The following is a 10237-nucleotide window of genomic DNA, read 5'->3' as shown; positions in this document are numbered from 1 at the left end:
ATCTCTCCTATTGACATGGAAGTCCAGTCTCACTGTGTCCAGTCCTGCGAACCCATCTAATATCAATGATGTTATATGATGGAATGGGAAATATTTAGAGCCATAGCTCCCATCAAGAGTACTTTTGGCCATGCTGTCTGGGGATGATGGGGACTGGAGTCCAGTAATATCCAGAGGGTAACTTGATTCTCCTCTGCTGCTTTAGGAGAACAATCTCCCCCTCCCAACCGCTGCTGCACTTTACATAACATAAGCATTGAACATCTTTCTCCTGAATTTGCCTGGAGATTTTCAGCGATAGGCTCTTTCCTTCTAATGAAGTTTGAAAAGCAATTACCACATTGAGTGGAATGCGGCTGAACGTACTTTATGCCCGATGCACCTATAGCATTTGATCAACGCCACCCAATCCTTTGCATCGCACAGCAGAGCAGATGGTGCTTTAAAAAAGCACCCTGCAGGCTGCATAACAAATGAGGGGGGAAAATGTTCTCCTTGGTCTCAGAGTTTTCCCTTGGGGTCAAAAGCGGAAGGTACACTGCAGTAATGAAAAAGTCTCAGCTATTATTTCTGTTTTGGCAATTGCCTAGATCACAATGTTCCCTCAAATTAAGATAGACAATATTGAAGCCATGGGCCTCTTGCAGTCCTTTGCCTCTTGGGCCCCTACAGGCTTCTCCTTACTCCCTAATGCTGCTGGGAAATAAAGAAGAAATCAGTTCTCCTTTAAAACAAGATATATCCCCCCTCCATCAATAGATGTTGGTGGCTCCCATGTCACTGGAGTGAAGAATCTCTTCCAGACTGCAATTCAAACTTTAAAGGTGTTGGGCCTTGTGTGGAATATGGTTCAACACCTTGAGAAACTCCTTTACGGTCTGGATTCTTGGGTTCACGGATATGGGAACCACCAGAATCCCATGGTCTGCCATGTCTTCCTTCAACTCTGAAAATATTTTTCCCCAAACCAGTTTCAATTGAAGGGCAATTGTGCAAGCCTTGCAGATCCAGAGGTTGAGAGTTGGTCCCCACTTTCTTTTAGCCCACTCATTCCTGTGATAAATGTGGGTGTCCTCGAAGTTGTAGTTCAAAACATCTGGAGAGTACCAGGTTAGCCACGGCTGATCTGAACTTAGCCAAGTCCCAGCTCCATCTACACCAGTGATTCCCAAACTTTCGTCCTACTGGTGTTTTGGACTTCAACTCCCAGAAGCCCCAACCAGTTTGGCCAATAGTCAGGAATTCTGGGAGATGAAGTCCAAAATATCCGGAATACCAAAGTTTGGGAATCGTTGACCTACACCAAGGCTGTGTGGCTCAGATCTTCGTTTTCTTGGCAAAGCTAGGGAGCCATCCAGCAGGTCAGGACTAACTAACATCATCCACTCTTCAATAGCTCTTAAACCAACAGAGAATAGTCCAGCTACACAGTTATCAGGAGTTACATCTCTAACTGCTCAGAGTCAGCAGCAAAAGCTAGTCCTGCTGCCCTCAATGATGCTGGAGCATCAGCAGAGTATGTGTCAAGAGTATAAGTTGGGTCTCCACATTCATCTTCCTGAGTCAGGCTTAGAATCATAGAATCATAGAGCTGGAAGATACCGCAAGGGCCATCCAGTCCAACCCCCTTCTGCCATGCAGGAACTCTCAATCAAAGCATCCCCTGAGACAGATGGCCATCCAGCCTCTGTTTAAAGACCTCCAAGGAAGGAGACTCCACTACACTCCGAGGGAGTTTGTTCCACTGTCGAACAGCCCTTACTCTCAGGAGGTTCCCCCTAATGTCAAGGTGGAATCTCTTTTCCTGGAGCTTGCATCCATTGCTCTGGGTCCTAGTCTCTGGAGCAGCAGAAAACAAGCTTGCTCCCTCCTCAATATGACATCCCTTCAAATATATTGACCTTCTTTTCTCCAGGCTAAACATCCCCAGCTCCCTAAGTTGTTCCTCATAGGACATGGTTTCCAGACCCTTCACCATTTTAGTTGCCCTCCTTTGGACACACTCCAGTTTCTCAATGTCCTTTTTGAATTGTGGTGCCCAGAACTGGACACAATATTCCAGGTGGGGCCTGACCAGAGCAGAATAGAGTGGCACTATTACTTCCCTTGATCTAGACACTATACTTTTATTGATGCAGCCTAAAATTGCATTGGCCTTTTTAGCTGCTGCATCGCACTGTTCACTCATGTTCAACTTGTGGTCTACTTGGACTCCCAGATCCCTTTCACATGTGGTTTCATTCAGCCAGGTGTCCTCCATCCTATATCTGTGCATTTCATTTTTCTGCCCTAAGTGCAGTACCTTGCATTTCTCCATGTTGAATTTCATTTTGTTAGCTTTGGCCCAGCTTTCTAGTCTATTCAGGTCATCTTGAATTTTGATCCTGTCCTCTGGGGTATTAGCTACTCCTCCTAGTTTGGTATCATCTGAAAATTTGATAAGTATACCCCCAATTCTGTAGTCCAAGTCATTGATGAAGATGTTGAATAGCACTGGGCCCAGGACAGAGCCCTGTGGGACCCCACTGGTCACTTCTCTCCAGGATGAAAAGGAGCCATTGTTGAGCACCCTTTGGGTTTGGCCGGTCAACCAATTACAAATCCATGTAACAGTTACATTATCTAGCCCACATTTCACTAGCTTGTTTGACTTTAGGACAGATATCCAGAGTTATCAAGTGACAGCTTCTTCTTCTTGAGTTAATCTTAGAGTCTGGAGCTTGGGACAAGAGGTGAAACTAGTCACAATGCACCAATCCCTTCAACCTGAAATGTTCAAGTAGGACAACTTTCAGGGTGATGATATCAGAGAACTGGTTACCATAGGTTATCTGAAGGACTGTACAAGCCTGACCTGGCCTAAAGATCTTTGAGGAAGAACTTTCTCACCTTCAGAACTTCTCACAGTTCCCTCACCTTCATGAACACCAAGCTCACATTTCTTGGGGACGTGATGATGTAAGCTCTACTGACACCTTCCAGCATATAAGGCAACTATTAGAAGGTCACCATTATTAAACAAAGTTTTTTTAAAAAAAAGCTTCAAAGGAAAACTCCAGCGTGAAATTGCTCAGCTAGAATTTATAAATAAATCTGGTTCTGTTCATTTAGGTGTAATTGGGGCCAGGCTTTTATATCCCTCTACAGGTGTTCAATTAGCAGAACAAAAGCCAGGAAGACGGTGTCATCATTCCCTAATGAGTAATGAATGGTCATTCTGCTTATCTTGCAGATAGAATCACCATGACGGAAGGCATTTCATGGGCTATATAGTCCAAATGGTGCACCCCAAAACCAAAGCTAAAGTATCCCTGAGAGATGACCATTTAATCTCTGCTTAAAAGCTTCTAACAAAGGAGAGTCCACCATCTTCCACTGTCCAATAGCTCTTACCATCAGGAAGTATTCAAGGCACTGAAACTATTTTGGGGTAAGAATTCAGAAGCTTTAATTCCTTTAAATTTTAGACTAAAACATGGAGTGGATTCACTTCCTCGCTGGTATGTAAGGCAATAGCCATTACTCCTTGTATCTCTGTTTAAAATACAGGATTAAATGCCATAAATCTGGGGAAGAGTGGGATAGTCTTTTAAAAGTTCATACTATAATATGTTTCACAGGCTTGAATCCTGCTGGTTAGTCCCAACATTAAAATATGCATTAAATCAATTGCTGGATGACAAGTCAGCATTTGTGTAGATCCCATTGAGTCAATGGTTTCATCTGTGAAATATTAGAAGGTCAGAATAATAAATGCTGGAGATGGGACTAAGAGTAAGATTCAAGGTATAGCTATTAAAGGCTCGTTCCGCACAGGCCAAAACTACATGCGAGGCACGTACTAGGGTTAGAAAGGAGCGTCCTTTCTGGACGCTCCCAACCCTAGTACGTGCTGAGCACGTACAAAATGGCAGCACCCATTCTACATGGGTGCTGCCATCTTGATGTAGCGGACGCTTAGTGTCCACACGTCGCAGCACAGTAATGACACTGCAAGTGCGCCATTGGCGTCTTGCAGTGTCGTTACTGCGCCGCAAAAGCCGCTTTTTGCGGCTTCTTTTTGCTGTGCGGAGGAGTCGCGCAGTTTGGCTGCCAAGGCTCCTCCGTGCAGCAAATGAGGGCACTTTCCAGACCGCCCTTTTGGGCGGTCTGGAAAGCACCAGTGTGACGCAGGATGCTTTATTGTTTGTGTTGCAATTAACATGGTGAGCCCTTTGTAAACTTTTGCCCCCATGTCTATAGTTCTCTCTCCTTCTCTGTGTACCTAGAATCATAGTATCTGTGATACTATGCCCTCCAACATTTCACAGGGCACAGGGGGCCAAGCAACATGAGGGCATGGTCAAGATAGGAAAACCTATGAATGAGGAACAACAGAGAAATTAGGAAAGACTGCAGCAGTTTGCTTTAGAGTGAGTCTACTGGGATGGGCAAACTTCTGTCTTCTCTTGTCTCCCCTCCCGAGTAAGCTGAGTGTAAACCACTTTTGGAGAGCCAGTGTGGTCTGTGGTTGGAGCATTGGACTATGACTCTGGAGACTAGGGTTTGAATCCCAGCTTGGCCATGAAACCCATTGGGTGACCGTGGGCAAGTCACACTCTCTCAGCCACAGAGAATAATAATCATCATAATAACCCACCTCTCTGTGCAAAACAGCCAGGGCAGCAGTGGCAGCAGCAAACCCCCTCTCAAGTAACTTACCAAGAAAACCCTGTTTTAGCATTGCCATAAGTCAGAAATGACTGGAAGGCACACACCAACAAACAACAGCAAACTATTTTTGCGCTATAACCTCAGATTTGACCATTGGAAGCAATCTGGGGACAAAGGGAGAAAGCGGGTGGATGAGGGAGAAACTGGGACCTTTCAAAAGCTGCTGAAAAAGTAATATGACAGAGGATTAATCGGGACTGTCCCTGCGAAATCCAGACAGTTGGAGGGTATGTGATATGCGCAGGTAGGCTAATGTGCTGCTATCACAATAAATTAATGAATCATTAAAATGTTTCTGCTGTCAGTCGCTGCAATAGCCTCACCATCCATCTGGAAGCTGCATCTCTCAGGCCTGGGCTATTCCAATTCCCACTCAAAGAACCCTCTTCTAATTAGTCTCCATTCCTGCCTGGTCTCCGCCTTCATGTAATTAGGCATCCTATAAAGTTGCTGAGCTCTAATCACTTTTAACAACCCATCGTAACCTTATCATCCATCACAATTCATGAGCATGGAGAAAAGAGCTATAATAAAGCAAGTCCAATTTGGGGAATCATTAGCATCATCGCACTCCGAGTCGGGGACAAAAATCCAGCAGCTTTGGCTTCCAAGAACCGTAACTTGCAAAGTAGCCGAAGCTCTTCCTGTTCTGCCACATCTCCCCAATTAATTGCTTTTCTGGCTTTCGCCTTGTGTCCAAGCTCCTGCCCTGAAGCCTTTCATGTGATTCATGAAATGTCTGCGTCCAGACGGCTGTTTTCCTTTCTCTTCCTCTGCAGATTTCTAATTACAACCCTTGGGTTAATGTTACTCCCAACAACTTCATTTATATCTGTAAACCAACAAGTGTCCTTCCTTGCTTTCGTCAGGCTTATAGATGAGTGCTGTTGGTTTTCTCCTTAATTCTTTCCACCGTAGGCTACCCATGCGGTAATTGATCTATTAAAAATTCATCGGGGAAGTGCTTCCCAAAACAGGCTTTGTTTTTGTTTTGTTTCCCTTTCAAGGAAGCAAGAGGGGACGACAAAATGGCAAGTACGATCTTAAATGCCTTCAAGGGGTGCGATGCGAATAAGTGTCTAACTAGAGGAAATAATTGCATTTTTAAAAGGGCAAACCATACCGAGCAAGGAGTTTTAAATATCTCATCCCCCCAAGGGCTTTGCAAAAGCCGTCGGACACCTTGACATTTCTCAGTTTCTCCATGAGTGCCAGGTGAGCTCTTTCTCTAAACTCAAATGTTGAAGCCAACAAGGCCTTCTCAGTAACCGCTCCTTGGCTGTGGAACCTAAAGTCCAACCTAAAAAGTTATTATAATAATGAAGTTTAAAAGCAGCCATACCAGCTATCCAATTCAAAACAATTAACATCAATATGAGCACTTTCTTGGGCACTGAAGAAGAAGGAGATGCCCATGACTTCCTTGGGAAAAGTCTTCTCCTCGCCATGCAATAGTAGCCAGATGATACTGGGTTGCAGTTGACTGCCTATGGGGTTATGCCTTGCTACTGTCCTCCTGTCATTGTATGTGTACAATGTGAGGAGGCAGCTTTTGTATCCTGGACCTTTGGCATAACAGTAGGATTCAAAGATATAGCCACATTAGTCTGTGGAATCAGTATGTAGAGAGATCTTGTAGCACCTTTGAGACTAACTGAAAGAAAGACGTTATCAGCATGAGCTTTCATAGACTTCAGTCTACTTCCTTAGGTGCATTTACTGGAGTGGAAAGCCAAGGACAGACCTCTATATGCCCTTGGAGTGTGTGAATGTTAATTCAAATTCAAAATCATTTGTGTATGGAAATGAAGCGCCAAGTAAGGCATTGTAAACTAGCCCTTGTGCATAAACAGTTGCACCCCAGCTAAACTGGAGGAATATTTCACTCTTGTTGTTGCTGTTGTGTGCCTTCAAGTCATTCCCGACTAATGGCACCCTAAGGCAAAGCAATCATGGGATTTTCTTGGCAAGTTTCTTCAGAGAGGGTTTGCCAATGCCATCCTCTGAGATTGAGAGAGTGTGACTTGCCCAAGGTAACTCAGTGGCTTTCATGGCCGAGCAGGGATTCAAACCTTGGTCCCCAGAGTCATAGTCCAACATTCAAACACTACAGCTCTACCAGCTTCTTTCAGCCAGATGGATAGAAGTGTAACCAATTCAATTCAGTGGCTGAGATCCATCAAGGAGACAGAATATAGGTTTACGCTCATTGAAAGAGGGTTGGGGGAGATAGGGTAGAATAGCCAAAATTTTAATAGTGAATACCAACCAGAATAGTCCCATTGAATCCATTGCTGAATGGTGACTCAACATATAGGTCAATCTAATTGATCCAAGGGGTCTACTGGGGGTGAAAGGCCTTAGCTGTCTTTTACTAGTTCATTAACTCAAAAGAGAAAGAGACACTCTTGTTGTGTGTGTGTGTTTGTGTGTGTGTGTTTTCTCCCCAGGATGTCCTTGGACATCAGGAGATGGCAGATTCCCAACTGTCCATCTGAGGACAGCTGCTGTTCTTGGTGTTGCAGCAGCCGCAGCTAATAGGAAGTTAACCGAAATGATAAAATAGAAAATGTGTTGCTTAAATGTCATGTCAGCCAAGGTTAATTCCATCTGGGACAGGCTTTTAAAGCTGGGGGTGAAGGTACTGTAAATGGGTGAACATCCTGCAAATAAGCATCTCCTTTCTCTTCTCTTCTCCATCAAATTACATCCATGGATGTTCTGCGTGCGTTCCTTGAAATCTTCTAAATGGATATGGCAAAAGCCTAGACAGCATGTGAACAAACTGGTTCTCCATGATTGCATCTGCACCGGTGGGTGACCTTATGTGTCCTTTGGCCACTTGCCTTCCTCTGCAGAACAGAAAAGCATTCCAAGCATAGTCACTTTGGTCAGCTTCTTACCCTAACTGAACTTGGAAAGCTTGCAACAAGTATATTGTGCATTTCGGTTGGCCAATAAAGGTATCGCTAATGGATTTTTGTTTGTATTTGTTATATGGCTAACACAGCTACCCCTGCATGTATCAATATTGGAAAAGTTACTCTGGAGCTTATCATCCTGGGGCTAATTTTGGTATTAAAGAGAGATTAAAGTGAGTTCAAAGCATCCTGCAAATAAAGCGAAAATGCAGCCAAAGTCCTTTTGTTCCCTGGGATCTTTTTTCTCAGTTTCTAGAGCAGAAGAGAACTATTTTATTAAGGCCTGCGTACCATTTCACTGCTCCTCTAAATGCGAGGAATATCGCTCCAGCGAGTTTGTTACTTTGCTTCTGGATCATTCACAGATCAGCTCTAAATTGCCAACTTCGCCCAACTGTTCCTCCAGTGTTTTCATCCAGGGTTTCAATTAAGTGAAACAATACACATAATAAGTTAGGAGTGTGGAATAGATTTCTCGGAGCACAAGAACTGCCCAAAGAAGCAAAATAGTATTAGAGCGATCAATAGAAGATGTGAAACAATTGAGTATTAAGTAGAGGAATGTTGAATCAAAGAATGAAAGAGACTTCAGAAAATGCACTGCTTCAAAAAGCAATGGGGAAGGAAAACTGTTTTCATCCTTAAATATCCTTGCTGAACCTAGTTCCAGCATAGGACCTAGGACACAACAGACAACAGACCACAAAAGCAAGCGATGGAAATGAACATAGAGGAAAAGAATACCCTCCACATCCACAGAGATTTTTTATCCACAGATTTAACCATCCATTGATTGAAAATGTTCCAAAAAATATAATTTCCAATAAATGAGCCTTGATTTTTCCATCTTATATAAGGTATACCATTTTACTATGTCACTGCAGAGATGACACTTCAGAAGGGACATAGTAAATCTGGCATCCCTAAAATACTGCCAATGCTTCTTTGCTATTTGTACAAAGGATGTTAGCATATTTTATTACCATGTAATTATGAAATGTATAAAATCAGAGAAGAGAGTGTTTTTATATTACTCTATTTTACTTTATTTTATTGTGTATCACTTGACGTTTATTGCTGCACTTTTGTATCTTTTCAAATCTTGCTGGTCATTGACCGAATAAAACATTATCTATCTATCTATCTATCTATCTATCTATCTATCTATCTATCTATCTATCATCTATCTATCTATGTCATTGTATATAATGGGATTTGAAAATCCACAGATTTTGGGATCCACAAGAGATCCTGGAACCAAAACCCAGTGGATACCAAGGTCCCACTGCATTACTGCATGAGTCCAAAATAATTGAAATCCTCAGCCTTTGGGAGGTAATTAAACCAATTAATCATAAATGGAGTATTCTGCAGGAGAGTGAATCTAGGTGACTTGGTGATGGCTGGAACACCGAAACACCATTCGCTTCAACAGTCCTGATTTGGCAGGGACAGTCCCAACTAATCCTGTATTAATCCACTTTTCCAGCTGCTTTTGCAATGTTCCAGTTTCTCTGTCCTCCTCGCACTTTCCCCATTTACCCTCAGATTAACTCAATGGCTGCAAATTGAATTAAAAATGCCAAAGTCTGCACTCCATTCAGCAGAGGGGAAAAAGAGGTGGAGAGATGAAGTCTTGCCCTTCCAAGAAGGTTTAGGCAAAAGCAAACTGCTGCGTCCTCTCCTAGCTTGTCTGGCTTGTCTGTTCTTCCTCTTTAAAAACCTTTTCCATCTTGACCACACTCTGATGTTGCTTGGCCATATGCTCCCTGGATTTCGCCTATGAAATGTTGGAAGGCATGGAGCACCTTTATATAAACCCTGGCTGCGTCCGCACTGCAGAAACAATCCAGCTTGACACCACTTCACCTGACATGGCTCAACGCTGTGTAATTCTGAGAACTGTAGTTCGTCGAGGTGCCAGAGCTCTCCAACAGGTAAGGCGAAATGTCTCACAAAACAATGGCGGGTTACACACCGCCATTTAGTACGCGCTCCGCGCGTCCTAGGGGTAGGAAGGGGCGTGCTAGGGTTAGGAAGGTTCTCACATTCCTAACCGCCCCTCTCCCTAGGACGCACGGAGCGCGTACTAAACGGCAGCGCACGTCCACAAGGGCACTGCCATATTTACGTCTTGGGCACACAGCGTCCAGATGTGGAGCGGCGGAGGTGACGCCGTGAGTGCACACCTCGCACCTCGCGGCGCCACTTCCGGGGACCAAAAAGGAGCACCATTTTGGCGCTCCTTTTTAGCTGCACCGGGAAGCTTCGCAGTCTGGCCGCTGGGGCTTCTTGGCGTAGCTAATGGAGCCGGCGCCAGACCGCCCGCTTTTGGCCGGTCTGAAACGCGCCAATAATTCCCAGAATTTGAGCCACGGCAGTTAAAGTGGTGTCAACCTGGATTATTTCTGCAGTGTGGACAGAGCCCCTGTCATCGTATCACAGATCACTTTTGCACTAGATACCTAACAAGATTCAAAGTCTGTAAGAAGGACATGTTATAAAAGACTGAAAATATAAGAATAACGTTTCAGGGAGGGAGATAGCATTAAATGACTATGCCAAGCCACAGACATAGAGGTTCTTTTAATATCTTTTTATGG

The sequence above is a fragment of the Sceloporus occidentalis genome, unplaced genomic scaffold, assembly GCF_023333645.1.
Source record: "Sceloporus occidentalis isolate IW3139 unplaced genomic scaffold, rSceOcc1.0.p SCAF_10, whole genome shotgun sequence".
Classification (NCBI taxonomy): Eukaryota; Metazoa; Chordata; class Lepidosauria; order Squamata; family Phrynosomatidae; genus Sceloporus; species Sceloporus occidentalis.
This window is presented reverse-complemented; position numbering follows the sequence as displayed.